Raw genomic sequence first — 14932 nt, 5'->3', positions numbered from 1 at the left:
GTTTGATGTAACTATTTATTGAAGTGTTTTTCACTTATTTTAAGTTTTATGTATGCATATTTATATTTTTTTAAATAAAGAAAGAACAAACCCAACCCCCCAAATGATATAGTTTGTAAATACCAATACCAGATACCGTTAACTTTTGAATTATATATCCGGCTTTTTTAAATATCATCTTAAAAAAAAAAAAAAAAATCCACCCCCTCAAATGATAAGATCAGATATCTGCAAATACTGTTACCAGATACCAATAATTGGCCGTTTGCATACCTGATTTTAGGTGTATTACAATTTATTTGTAGAAAAATGTATTCGATTGCTATTTTTCTCACAAAAAACACAAAAGAAAGTGTCCCAAAATATTTTTTTGCAAATTGATCAGTTGTCACCTGAAATTTGTATATCTTACATCTATTTTTATTCATTTAACTTATTATAATGATATGAGTTTCTGCATTGCACACCCATATTACTTGAAATTGCAAAAAATATACTTTTCCAAATATGTTTTTTTTCAATGTATGCCCAAAACCTCCCCATATCTCTTGTTAGCCACACCGCTTATCCTCAGTAGGGTCGCGGGGGTGCTGGAGCCCATCCCAGCAATCATCGGGCTGGGGACACCCTGAACTGGTTGCCAGCCAATCGCAGGGCACACGGAGACAGACAACTCACTCGCTCATTCACACCTAGGGACAATTTGGACCGGCCAATTCACCTGAAATGCATGTTTTTTGGAATGTGGGAGGAAACCGGAGTGCCCACGCAAGCACGGGGAGAACATACAAACTCCGCACAGGAAGTCTGGAGCTGGATTTGAACCCACGCAGGAGGTTCCCAAGACATGAACTGTGCCGCACATGCGCTAACCACTGCGCCGCCGTGCTGCGGCCCAAAACCTATTTAATTAAAAAAAATAACACTAAATTATACATTTTATGTAATGTACTCTTTGATACTACCAGCTTGGTGGCCTTGGGGGTAGGGTGCCCACTCCGAGACTGGGCGCTTGGCGCTCGGCATAAGGGGTTGGAATTGGTGGGTCTGGTCACCTAATGACTCCTAACAACAGGTGTTGTGACACATCAGTTGGGTTGAGCGAGGGGGCTGGGAATCCCCTCCTCTGTATCCATCTACCAGATAGTCAAGAATGCAAGAGTGTTCTTGAAAATAGCCACATCCTACTAGTGGGATATGCCTCCAGTATATACATACATGCGCACAAATTTGATACTACAGTGTAACCCCACAAAGTACAAATTTGTGCTTATTTTGCATAGATAAAACCTCCATTTTTGGTTAAAATGTAACTAAGGGTCTCCATTCAATTTGAGCCTGAGATTTGTTTGTTTATATTTCATTTTTTTTATCTACAAGTAGAAATTTGTGCAATCATTGCACTGGTAAAACCTAGATTCTTAGTCAAACTGTAACTAAACTTCTCCATTCAATTCCTTTTTGTTTGAAAAATGTCAAGGCACGCCTTTCCCAAAGATCTCCCGGCCCTCAGGTTGCTCCAGAAAGTCTACATTTGCTGCCCCGCCCTGCAGATAAAGTGACCGTGCTTTGCAAACGACACAAAAGTGTGTGTACAACACTGCTTTGAGGCCCCGCCCCTTTTCAGCAATTTTATTTTCATTAATTTGTCGTTTTTGAAACAGACCTACCGTACTTCCCGTACTATAAGGCGCACTAAATTCAATGAAAATTTGCCAGAAATTCTAAGGTGCACATTTTGATCCAGTACGCTTTGAATACTGGAAAGTACGTTGAATAACATTGGAAATTCATTTTTATTTACAATTACAAAAATGGAGTTCTTGATCTTTTGTCTGAGGTTTATTTTTTAACGCAACCTTAGCAGTGGTTTAGCTTCCATGCTAGCCGGAGATCAGTAGTTGAAATGTCTTGTACCTTATAAAACAAAAAATATGTTGAATAAAATTGGAACTTTATAATTATAATTACAAAATCAGATTTCATTATCTATTTTCTTACGTATTTTTTTTATAATGAAGCCTCGCAGTATTGTAGTTTAGCTTCCTTGCTGGCTGGAAATAAGTAGTTGAAATGTCATGCACCGTATAAAGCAAAAAATACGGTAATTAAAATTACAAATCGGATTCCATAATGTTATCCTCTATGCACTTAGTCTGTTTTTATTTTCTGACTTTATTAGGCAACCCTAGCTCTTGTAGTAGTTTAAAGGGACAGTGTGTAATATTTAGCAATTAAAAACAGATTTAAATACTTAGAAAAATATGTGAACTATCATACAAACATGAATTTTTAAAAATATTTGTAGGTTGAGAAATTGGCATTTATCTATTCTTACAAGACGAGCAAACAGTTCCCTCGGATCTTGAGTTTCACTTAAAGGGAGATGGCATGATTGTCTGCCGACTTGCTGCCACAGGGACCTAAAAACCTCAATAAGGCTGGGCAAAATCAACGAGAAGTAGAATAGTTCGTTTTGGTCACCTTGAATCTCCGTAGTTTGTATTCTTCCTTGTGCTTTTTAGTACTTGTTTTTGGTTGCACTCCATCATTCAGCGACAACTAGTGGTCAATAATACTCACTGTCCCTTTAAATACATGCCAGGGGACAAGTTGTAATGTTTAGAATTAGGCTTAAAAATGATCAGTCTATAAATTAAAAAAAACATGATAGTCAGAAATCACTGGTGAGCTACTAAGGTGTTCTATCAGGGCTACCTGGTGCCCCTAACAAACTTTATTTCCCCTTTTTTATTGAACATTGCATCATCACAAACATAATTGGCAAGAAACAATCAAAAAACAATATAAAATTAACACGTTTCAAGGAACAGTAAGTGCTGCAGAAGTAGAGAGAGAGAGAGAGAGAGGACATTGCTGGTCTCAGCTTGATGACATCATCAGCAGGTGGATGGTGGGTTTGAATGCAATTCTTCCTTTTTTATTTTTGGTAAACTATTTAACTTTGTCAGGACTTTTAAAGCTAATCTATCAGTTTCTAGATAGATAGATAGATAGATAGATACTTTATTCATCCCCTAAAGGAAATTCACATTTCCAGCAGCATCCCTGAGCTGAGAACAATACAATAATAAAGCCAAAAGAAAACAATATACAAATACCCAGTGTGACGTGCAAATGCCCACTTTAGCATGTTGTATAGATTAACTAAATAGTGCTACACAGAACACATAATGCAGTAAGATCCAATGTAGGTGGTGTGGTTTAATGTGGGCCTTTACTCTGCCGGGTGGAGTTAAAGAGCCTCATGGCATGAGGAAGAAAAGATCTCTTCAGTCTGTCCGTAGTACAAGACAGTGACAGCAGTCTGTCACTGAAACTGCTCTTCTGTCCGGAGATAATGCTGTGAAGCGGATGCGATGGATTGTCCATGATTGACCTCAGCTTTTTCAGTGCCTGTCTCTCAGCTGCTGTTGTTAGGCTGTCCAGCTCTTTGCCCACAACAGAGCTCGCTTTCCTAGCCAGTTTATTGAGACGAGAGGCATCCTTCTTCTTGACGCTGCCTCCCCAACACGCTGCCGCATAGAAGAGGGCGCTTGCCACTACTGTCTCATAGAATATTTTCAGGAGCTTTTTGCAGATGTTGAAGGAGGCCAGCCTTCTGAGGAAGTAAAGTCGGCTTTGCCCTTTCCTACATAGAGCTTCTGTGTTGGCAGTCCAGTCCAGTTTGTTGTCCAGCTGCACACCCAGGTATTTGTAGGTCTGGACAAATTCTACACATTCTCCCTTGATGGTTACAGGAACCGGGTGAGTTCTGGTTCTCCTGAAGTCCACCACCATCTCTCTGGTCTTGGTGGTGTTTAGGTGCAGGTGGTTTGCGTCGCTCCATCGGACAAAGTCCTGAATCAATTTCCTGTACTCCTCCTCCTGCCCGTTTCTGATACATCCCACGATCGCAGTGTCATCGGCAAACTTTTGCACATGGCAGGACTCAGAGTTGTACTTAAAGTCCGATGTATATAGAATGAATAGGAACGGAGAGAGAACGGTCCCCTGCGGAGATCCTGTGCTGCTAACCACGGTGTCCGATGTACAGCCCCCCTGTTTCACATACTGCGGTCTGCCTGTCAGGTAGTCAGTAATCCATTCTACAAGGTGTGAGCTAACTCCCATCTCTGTCAATTTCCTACTCAGTAGCAGAGGCTGTATGGTATTGAAGGCACTAGAGAAGTCCAAAAATGTAATCCTCACAGCCCCCTTCGCCCTATCCAGGTGAGAGAGGGATCGGTGTAACAGGTATAATATAGCATCCTCCACTCCCACCTTCTCCTGGTAAGCAAATTGCAGTGGGTCGATGGCGTGACGGACCTGTAGCCTCAGGTGGTGCAGCAGCAGCCGCTCCATGGTCTTCATCACATGTGATGTCAGGGCGACTGGCCTGAAGTCGTTGAGTTGCTCTGGTCTTGATTTCTTTGGGACTGGGATGATGCAGGATGTTTTCCACAGCTGAGGGACCCTCCCCTGTTCAAGGCTCAGGTTGAAGATGCGCTGTAGAGGGTCTCCCAGCTCAGACGCACAGGCTTTCAGCAGTCGGGGGGATATTCCATCCGGACCAGCTGCCTTGCTGGTTCGTAGCCTTCTCAGCTCCCCACACACCTGGGCTGAAGTTATTTTTAGTGGGGGGATGTCTTCCATGCTAGTGTCCAGAGGGGGAGGGGGAAGGACAGCTGCACAACTCAGGGGTGAGGATGAGGCGGAGTGGTCAAACCTGTTGAAAAAGTTGTTCAACTGGTTGACTCGCCCCACATCTATATCCACAGCCACTCCCTGCTTGGTGCTGCAGCCAGTAATTGTTTTCATCCCTTCCCACACCTCCTTCATGTTGTTGTTCAGCAGCTTTTTCTCCAACTTCCTCCTGTACTGCTCCTTCCCTTTCCGGAGCTGGACTTGGAGCTCCTTCTGTACTCGTTTTAGCTCCTGATGATCACCATTTTTAAAGGCCCTCTTCTTTTGGTTCAGAAGGCACTTGATGTCTCTCGTGATCCAGGGCTTGTTGTTGGCATAGCAGCGTACAGTCTTTATAGGAACAACATTGTCCATGCAGAACTTAATGTAGTCAGTAGTGCAGTTTGCCATCTCCTCAATGTCCCCACTGCTGGACCCTAGCAGGACATCCCAGTCCGTACATCCAAAGCAGTCTCTCAGAGCCTGCTCTGCCTCGGTGGACCATTTTCTAAATGAGCGTGTGGTTGTTGGTAGCCTCCTCACTCTTGGTTTGTACTGTGGTTTAAGCAGAATGAGGTTGTGGTCTCCTTTTCCAAGGGCAGGCAGTGGTTTAGCGCTGTATGCATTTTTTATATTCGCATACAGAAGGTCAATAGTCCTATTTCCCCTGGTCTTGCAGTTCACATACTGGACAAAAGAGGGCAGTGTCTTATCAAGAGTCACGTGGTTGAAGTCCCCTGAGATTAACATTGCAGCCTCCGGAGGCGTGTTCAGGAGAGTAATCAGACATGTAGTCGCTTGTTAATCGCTTGCCGCGCACTGCTGAACGTTTTGTAATCGCTCACTGTGATTGCCTTACTGATCCAAAATGGCCGACGACAGTACAATGGATTTCGTTCTACAGCTTGCTTTGAGCGAGTTGGCTTATATGAGCGACAGTTCGCATATTGACACAGTTAAGGTTATCCTAAACGCAGTGGAAGGGTCATACCTGTCTTGCATTGTTCACAAACATTACCAGGCAATGTAAGACGATATATTACATCGCCAACAGCACTCGTCAGGGTGAGATCCTCCATCTTCTGCACTGTCGACGCCATGTTGGAAATCAAAGTAAGCGGTCTTTCTCCCGTGATTACTCGGGCACGCGAGCGCTCAATAATCATTGGCCGTTCAGAAGCTAGCGATAGCTAGCGATAGCAATCGCTCACTCTCCTGAACACGCCTCGGGTGTTGTGTCTGGAGTTTTGCCACCGCGGAGTGGATGACGTCACACGCTACTTCCGCATCAGCGCGCGGTGGGATGTAAACAATGACAGCAATGACGTGTCCGAACTCTCTGGGCATGTAATAGGGACGGAGACTTACAGCCAAAAGTTCGACAACACGGCAGCAGATAGAAATCTTGGTTTTTACATGCCCGGGGTTACACCACCTCGTGTTCACGTAGATAGCCAGTCCCCCTCCTTTGCGCTTCCCACTGACTTTTGTCCCTCTGTCAGCCCGAACAGCACAGAAGCCGTTTAGCGCGATGTTAGCGTCCGTGATGCTAGGCGTGAGCCACGTTTCCGTAAAGCAAAGCAAGCTGCACTCCCTGTATGCTTTGATGTCTTTCACAAGCACAGCCAGTTCGTCGATCTTATTCGGTAGGGAGTTGACATTCCCCATGATTATGGACGGTACCGTGGGCTTATATCGCCACTTCGCCGCTAGCCGCTTAGCCTTTACTTTAGCACCGGCTCTGCAACCCCGGTAGGGTCGCCTTACCTCGTTAGGTAAAAAAGGGACCGTGCCGGCTCGAGAGTTCTTCAGGTCGAGGAGTAGGTTTCTTGAATATACGTATTTTTGCGAGTTGAAACCCATATCCATAGGATAGAAAGTAATCCAAGTAATGCAAGGCACTGATAAAGTAAGCAAAAATAACTAAACAAATAAATAAATCACAAAAGTAGCGAAAATAACACGGGAGCTGCTGGAGTGGCTGCCATTCGTGACGGCGCCGTTTCCGTAAAGCGTACGTAAAGGGACGAGCACATTCCTAGTCTGCATCCACACACCGAGAAGCACACAATCCATCCGACATGGCCGACCAACTAACAGAGGAGCAGATTGCAGAATTCAAGGAAGCTTTCTCCTTATTCGACAAGGATGGCGACGGCACCATCACAACTAAAGAGTTGGGCACCGTCATGAGGTCGCTGGGGCAAAACCCCACCGAGGCCGAGCTGCAGGACATGATCAACGAGGTGGACGCTGACGGTAACGGCACCATCGACTTCCCGGAGTTCTTGACCATGATGGCGAGGAAAATGAAAGACACGGACAGCGAGGAGGAGATCCGCGAGGCCTTCCGGGTATTCGATAAGGACGGCAACGGTTACATCAGCGCCGCCGAGCTGCGTCACGTCATGACGAACTTGGGGGAGAAGCTGACGGACGAGGAGGTGGACGAGATGATCAGAGAAGCCGACATTGACGGAGACGGACAGATCAACTACGAAGAGTTTGTACAGATGATGACCGCAAAGTGAAGCCGTCCCGCCCCTCCCCCTCTTAGAAGAAAAGAAAAAAAATGGGAAAAAAAATCCAAACGTTTTACTTACCTCTCTCTTGGAGATAAACGAAAAAAAAAAATCATTTATTCATACTGTTTCTGTATAGAAAATTATTGAATGTTGAAATACGATATCCTTCTGTCCACACGGGGAAAAAAAACGGAAAAATATCTGCATGAAAAAAAAGACAGTTAGTGATCCTGTCCCTGCCCCCTCCCTCCGGAAATCAATTTAGTATCGGTAGCAACGACGAAAACCAATTTTATCTGCTAAAGCAAACTTCGGGGCATTTCTTTTTTTCCTTTTTGTTCTTTGTGCATGCAAAAGTTTTGAGAACCAGAACACATACAAAACTACCATCCACCACGTGCCGGTTCCACTTAACAATAATTATTTTCCGAGTCGGGGAAAAAATTGGGGCTGCTTCTTTTTTTCCCTGTTTGTATAAAACATTGGGAAATGGAGTACATACAAAACTACAACCTAACACATCAAGTGCAGATTCTACTAATTACCTCGTACCAAATTTCCGACCCAAGGAAAAGTTTTGGCTCCTAATTTCTGTTTTTGTGCATAGAGTAAGAATCACAGGACATACAAAACTACCCCAGGGAGAATGCCCCGACCCCATGGCAATTCCATCAAATGATTCATCCAGATTTTCCCATTAACGCAAAAACTAGGGCTTCAAAAGTTGAAGTCCATACAAAACTACCACCCCAACTCCAGCAAAAGGTCCCCTTAACAGTTTTTCTTTGGAGTGAATCAAAATTGAAACTGCTCATTTCTTCATTTATTTCTGTTCCTAATGCTCGCTAAAGTTCGAGAACCGAAGTACATACAAAACTACAACCCCAAGCGTGCAGATTCCACTAAACGCTGTCCCCTTGATGTTTTTAAAAAAAAAAAAAATTGGGGGGTGTTACACGGAGATTAACCCGTTTATGTTAACAAGAGAATATTCCCGGTTGTTATTCTTCACAAAATCGGGGGGGATGTAAAAACTAACTAAAAAAAAAAAACATTTTAGCATGTTTCTTTTTTTTGTTGTTGTTTTCGGGTTGAATATGAATGACCATCTTAATAGTCCCGCCCCTTTTTAGAAGGAGGAGGGGGGAACTTCAAAAGTCTTACGGTGAGCTTACCTCTTTCATGTACCATTAAAAGAAAAAAATCCGTTTTTGGTCATGTATTTTCAGTGTTTGGAATAACTGCGTTATTTTTCTGTAACAGGGTTATCTAACAAATTATTTTTTTCTATCATTACGGATGGTCAAAAGTAGTGCATTACTTTGTCAAGGAGAAATCAGCATAGACAAGCAGGACATCCTTGGTAAGCCTTTTGGCATATTTATTCATTCATGTGAATGTGAACACGGCTGTTATACAACCTAACACAGCAGCCATCTAAAATAACACAAAACAATGCGTGCATGAAGACGTGACACAATGAAGACCGTCCTACGGTAATATCACGAGTAAGAGCGCTATCAAATCACAATACTTAACATCTCATTTGGGAAAAGTAGTGTAGGATTCTTTCTCATTTTTTCCTGTGTCTTTAAACTCTTATTGTTGGAAGGGGGGATACCTCATGGGCCCCTTCTCATGGTTTCTTCATTTTGCTCATGTTGAGGTTTTTGAGTTTTTCCTTGCCCTCATTTACAATTTAGATCAGGGGATGGTGTAATAATAGTCTGTGATTTGCAATAATCTGTAGTCTGTGCAGCCCTTTGATACTCCTTGAGATTAAGGGCGTCACAAATCAACATGTCTTGACTTAATTGTACCAAAACTGCTGCTCTTGCCTCATTGAAAGATGTATGGTCAGCTATTATAGACAGAGAGTGAGAGAGAGAGAGGGATGGATGGATGGAGGGGGAGGATAGAGAGGGGAGGAAGTGAGAGAGGTAGACAGAGGGATTGGAGTCAATTGAAATTGTTTTACAGTTGACTTTTGTTGTGAACAACATATTTGATGAGCACTTGTAGATTATACATGACCTGTTGTCTCAGGTTTTGAGTGATTTATTTTACAGTGCAGTGTTAAACACACTTTATATTGTTGTACTGACTTTTGTTGGGTGAAAATACTTGGAAGTGCATTAGCATACGTCTACTTAAGCTGTTTTCTGACTAGAGATTTTGATTTATTCTATAGACTGAAACTTAATTAATATTGTTTTTCGGTGGACTTTTGTTGTGAACAAATTACTTGAAGTCGGGTAAATGGTCTGCATTTATATAGCGCTATTCAAGTCAATTAAGACCTCCCAAAGCGCTTTACAATGTGGTTCACACTTACCCATTCACACACACACTCACACACCAATAGTGAGTCAACCATTCAAGGCAAACATATATTGGCCTGGAATGGATGGACACCACCAGGCTGTACATGCCCAAGACACACAACAGGAAATGGTGCTCATACTATTCTAGTGGTTAAGGGATCCAACTAACCAGCTAACAACTAACAGTAGGCTATGTCTACTTGATCAGTTGTCTCTGGTTGAGAGTTAGATTTAATTTATTGGACTTGACTCATATTGTTTACTGTTTATTGTTAGTTGATTATATTGTTTACTGTTTATTTCTGTTGCTCTTTAAATGTAGGATACTTCTGTTGCTGGTGATGTGCAGTAAATATTTTGAGGTTTAGAAAAACAATTCCTTTTTTTCTTCACTAATAAACTGACTCAAATAGTGCTCAGAAATATTTGAATTCCTTTACATACCACTTTTTTAAGTAACATAAATAGTTACTTTCCCTGGTAACTAGTAACTGTTACCATAGAGTAACTCAGTTACTAACTCAGTCCCTTTTTGCAAGAAGTAGTGAGTAACTATAACCAGTTACTTTTTTAAGTAACATGCCCAACTTTGTGTATTTTGCAGAGCCCCAAAAATATCTGCGATTTGCATAATACATTTTTAATCTCGCATGCAAATTTATTAAGACATGTGATTTTTAGATCTTGAGTAAAGTGTGAAATATTTTGTTTTTTTCAGACAAATCTTTCCCCATATAGATGTTAAGTAAAAATGACAGGAATATGTAGCTTACAAGTTTTTTCCAATACAATTTACCACTGGGAAACACTACCTTTTTTGCATGGCCCATAATAAATCTCCATAATTGATACATGATCCTTGTACTAATACACAGTTTATAGTGCCCTGTTTAGGAGTAGCATGCACCTGTACTCTTGGGCGTGCCCCGGGGGGGGCAATGAAGCTTCATAGAAAATGCCAAACAAACTAATGCCAGCTGCCGTAAATCATGAGTGGAGATGCAGGGGCAAAGCAAAGCCGCCAGTGAGCTGTCCGTGTCATTTTTAAGCAGACCTGTTGAGAAACATGGCACTTTTAAATCAATTTATTTGAATCAATATAGCTTTTTCAACCCTTTGGGTTGCTAACACCTATTTCGACAATAACTCACATTTCTTGTCACATTAATTTATAAAAATAAAAAATGATTTTTCATCATAAAAACACACATATAGTGAAAGCTATTTTTTGGTCTATCACGCATTTACTATTTCAATATTTTCCTGTTATTTTTCCCATAAGTTCACATTGTTTTCTTCTCCAGCCGCCGTTCACCATGGAGAAGTTAATTGGAGGCGATGCTAATCTGATAAGGTTCCGTTCCCGCTTAACGAACTCTAGCTGACCCGAATGCAACATCACGTCAGTAATCGCTTACTGTTGCGTGCCACTTCCATCAAAATTCTTTTACTAAGATAATCAGACTACTGTACAACATTTTTGACTTGGGATCACCAACGTGGTGCTTGTGGACCCATGGTAGCACCCTATAAAAACCTGAGTAGCTCACCAGTGATCATTTTCTTCTTTTTTAATAGTCTCATAAAAAAGCGTGAGTTGCTTTATGAAGCACATTGGCACAGTCTAGTTTGCCTAGCCCGTTAATAAACTGGACTCGGGGTCACCAACTTAGTGCTCGTGGGCTACAGGTAGCCCTCTAAGAATACCCGTGTAGCTCACAGGTAAGGGGTGATAGTGATTTTCTAAGAAATTTGATTTCTAACTGGCATGACCTTTTAGTGGTTAACAGTCTATTTTAATCTTTTATTCCAACTTGGTAATAACATAGTAACTACATAGTAATAACAAGTCTTGGAAATTAATATCAAACTGGTAACAAAAAGAAGCAGCCTTCTCGATACATCGATAACTCCTGCCTGAAATCGTAATACTATAAATGACGATCAGCTCCTCATCGCACTGTGACTTTCACACATCGGTAGCGTTATGGCAACAGCCGCAAAAGAAGAAATATGCTTACATAAAACACTTGGCAAAGTGTTCTAAAGTGCAAGCTTGTTGTGTCAATGTTTGGGCTAATTTTTTTCTTTTTTTTTCTACGTCGTTCGTTTGATTAGAAAATGATGTTTGACAAAGCATGCCATAGCATATGCATTTGTGATATTTATGTTATGGAGGTTTTAAAGGGACAGTGCATATTTTTTAGCGCCTCTTAGTTGTAAAAGTAACTTTATTTTAAAGAGCCATATTGATTTAAGTAATAAAGAAAACGCATGAACTATCATACAAATAGGCATTTAAAAAAAAAAAAAAAGACTTTTTTTGTCGAAAATATCATTCATTTTCAAGTAATGAGCTTCACCTAGAGGGAGCTGACATAATTTTCGTCTATCTTGCTCCAAAAGGTGCCCCCCAAAAAACAAAAACTCAGGAAAAGCTTGGCGAAAAATAGTGCTTTTCGGTCACTTCTAGTGTCCATAATTTGTCTTCGTCCTTGTGCTTTTTATCACCGGTTTTCGGTTGCACGACAAAAATACGGCTCCATCTAGTGGTCAAATAATCCAGACTGACCCTTTAAATCTTCAATGGAAACAAAAGGTTGAAAATAACGTGACATTATAAAGGATTGATGTGTCAGATATTAATATTCATTAAAGTTTTCTGTTTGTGACTAATGTACTATTACTGTTGGCTAGTATAGGGTTTGTACTGGTTCTTAAAATCCTTGAGAATGCTTGAATTTTAATTCTGTGTTTTTGAGGATTACAAAGTGCTTGAATTTTCAGTAAAGTGCTTACAAAGGCTTGAAATGGTTTCTTAACAAGTCTGCTTAAGAATGACGCCAACACTGCTCTCTGGTGGCTTTGCTTTGACATTGCATTTCTTCTTCCCTCGTGATTAACGACAGCTGGCATTAGTTTATACGGCATTGTCCTATGAAGGGTCATTGCCCCCTACAGATCACACCCAAGAGGACAAGTGCATGCTGCACCTAAACTTGGATGGGAGACTGCTAAGGAATACCAGGTGCTGTAAATATGTAATTTGGGGAATAGCTCTGCTGCGACAGCACTGACTGTACCCCTCTGGTACAGTCGGTGAAAATGAATTTTCCCAAGTCAGCGGACCAAATAAATTCAAATAAAATAAAAATAATACAACACATGAATCACACCAGATTTCTGTTTAAGTGGTACTGCTTAATTGGCTTTGAAAGGCCTTAAAAAGTGCTTGAATTGTACCAAGTACAAACCGTGCTAGCAGTTAGCATTGACAATGTAGCATTGTCCAGCATTATACAATGGCTATCTATGTATGAATACAAAATAGGAAGCGTTATTTGTATTCTTCATAGGCTCAAATTTTAAATATTTATACTCTTCATAGGCTCATATTTTCAAAAGTGTGATAACATTGATAATTTAGTCCGGATCTACAGCTTGCATGGAAGCTAACTCTGCATTTAAAAAACAATTTCCTTGCGCTTATTTTGTCTGATTAGCAAGCTAGGCCTAACGTTTGGAGCAGCGCCTGACTGAATAATTCATGTAGTCTGACGCTTTCTCGATACCGACTTCTTCTTTGGCCTGAAATAAAAAATATATATCCCACAAAAGTAAATGGACTCCAGCAGGAAAGAAGCAGGACTTTTGTGGTTCGGTTTGATGGATTTCTAGAAATCCCCCTCTCGGACCTGCTCTGCTGGTCTTTCCACTCTCCCTTTTTTTTCCTTCGCTATGGTTTACTGATTTATGACCACTGGCAGCACGTCAGCTGACTTGCCGGTTCATGATTCCTCTTCTGATCGTTTTTACTGTCAGGAATCACTTTTGTTAAAATAAAAAAGAAAACGAATGGTAAATCCATTACCACCGTTTAGGACCGCACAATTTTGGAAAAAACCTAATTGCGATTTTTCAGACCAGTATTGCAATTTCGATGCATTTTTCAATTTAAAAAAAGTGCATTTTCGGTGCTAGTTTCGTTTTTTTGAGTAGTTAACTCTTGGATGCATGACCTATCAGTTTATACACTCTTCCATGAGTGGGGTCGATGATTAGTGGGGAAAAAATACTAATGGCATCATGTCATACACGTGTTTTAAGAGTAATACCTGGCATATGATAGGATTACTACTTTATTTTTATTTTTAAAGATTTTGAATGACAACCCATGGGGTCATTTTTGATCCCACGAATGCATCCAAGGGTTCATTCTAGTGACATGCTTTAACCCGCATGCGAGCGGTCAAACTGTTGAAGCAAATACGTGACTGTATGATGTCACTGGTCTTTTTAGAGTCTCCAAATGGCCACTTTGGGAAACGCCTGGACATAGCCTTAGAAAAATGTCCAAAATACTGTAGATTGGTTTTTTAGATTGTGACCAAATTTGACCTGGGACTAGGTAAAGCTTCATGCATTTGTCCCAGCTGTTTTTTGGCTAAAATACCGTAACTTCCGGACTAAAGAGCGCACCTGATTATAAGCCGCACCCACCACATTTCCGGAGGAAAACCGATTTTGTACATACACAAGCCGCAACTGTATATTAGCCGCATGCGCCCATATTGAAAGAAATGCAACACAAACACAACCTTTTTTGGTTTGGTTTGAACAATTTTATTGACACTATTAACAGCAAATAAACAATTCCAAAAATCACAGCCGGCATAATGAACGGAAAATGATACCGGTACTTAAGGTTTGATGCAGACCTGCAGAGTCCAGGTGCCCGTTGAAAGTAATCCAAGGAAAAAAGTGTATATTTCCAAAGGTAAGGGTGGGAAAAATATATATCCACTGTTGTCGGCCGCGTCCACAAACCAACCAATAAGTTCTTATTTATTCTTATTTTTCTATTCCGGCGCAAAAGTTCGTCAGCACAATTTAAAAATTGTGGCTAGATTAATTCTATCCTTAGTTGGAAAAAGTTCAAAAAAATCTCTGAATTGTAAACCACAAACAAGAATGGTTACGTGTACTGTATATTTTTTTAAAAGCTATTTTTGTACAATACTTAGAATTCTGGTTGTGACCAATAGAGGGCATTACAGTTTAGTTGACACACAGTAAGTTTCAATGAAGAAAACCAGCTTTATTTCCACGATTTTATCTTTTGAAAAATATATAAAAAAACTCTTTTGTAAAGAATACCATGGCAAGTTTATAATTGAAATAATTAATAATTAATGTAATTTGAGAGATGCAATGTTAAAGTTTTTGAGAAATATAACTCATTGAAAATTTAGTGTAGTTCTTCTTGTGACCTCCAGAGTTTCAAAGTCAATGGTAAACTCCCAAAGCGCTTTATAATGTGCTTCACATGTACCCGTTCACACACACACATTCATTCACACACACCGATAGTGGCGACAGCCATGCAAGGCACCTTTC

General features: G+C 40.9%; 1 protein-coding gene and 1 pseudogene across 2 annotated transcripts in view; both read left to right on the top strand.

Annotated features, from left to right (window-relative positions):
* oxsr1b (oxidative stress responsive kinase 1b) overlaps nucleotides 1–14932 on the top strand; it is a 57729-nt gene that overhangs the window by 2655 nt on the left and 40142 nt on the right. The window lies entirely within an intron of this gene.
* On the top strand, nucleotides 6714–7327 carry LOC148348403 (calmodulin-1 pseudogene; annotated as a pseudogene).

Source organism: Urocampus carinirostris, chromosome 18, assembly GCF_059441175.1.
Source record: "Urocampus carinirostris isolate Australia breed hairy pipefish chromosome 18, RoL_Ucar_1.0, whole genome shotgun sequence".
NCBI classification, from domain to species: Eukaryota; Metazoa; Chordata; class Actinopteri; order Syngnathiformes; family Syngnathidae; genus Urocampus; species Urocampus carinirostris.
This window is presented reverse-complemented; position numbering and strand designations above follow the sequence as displayed.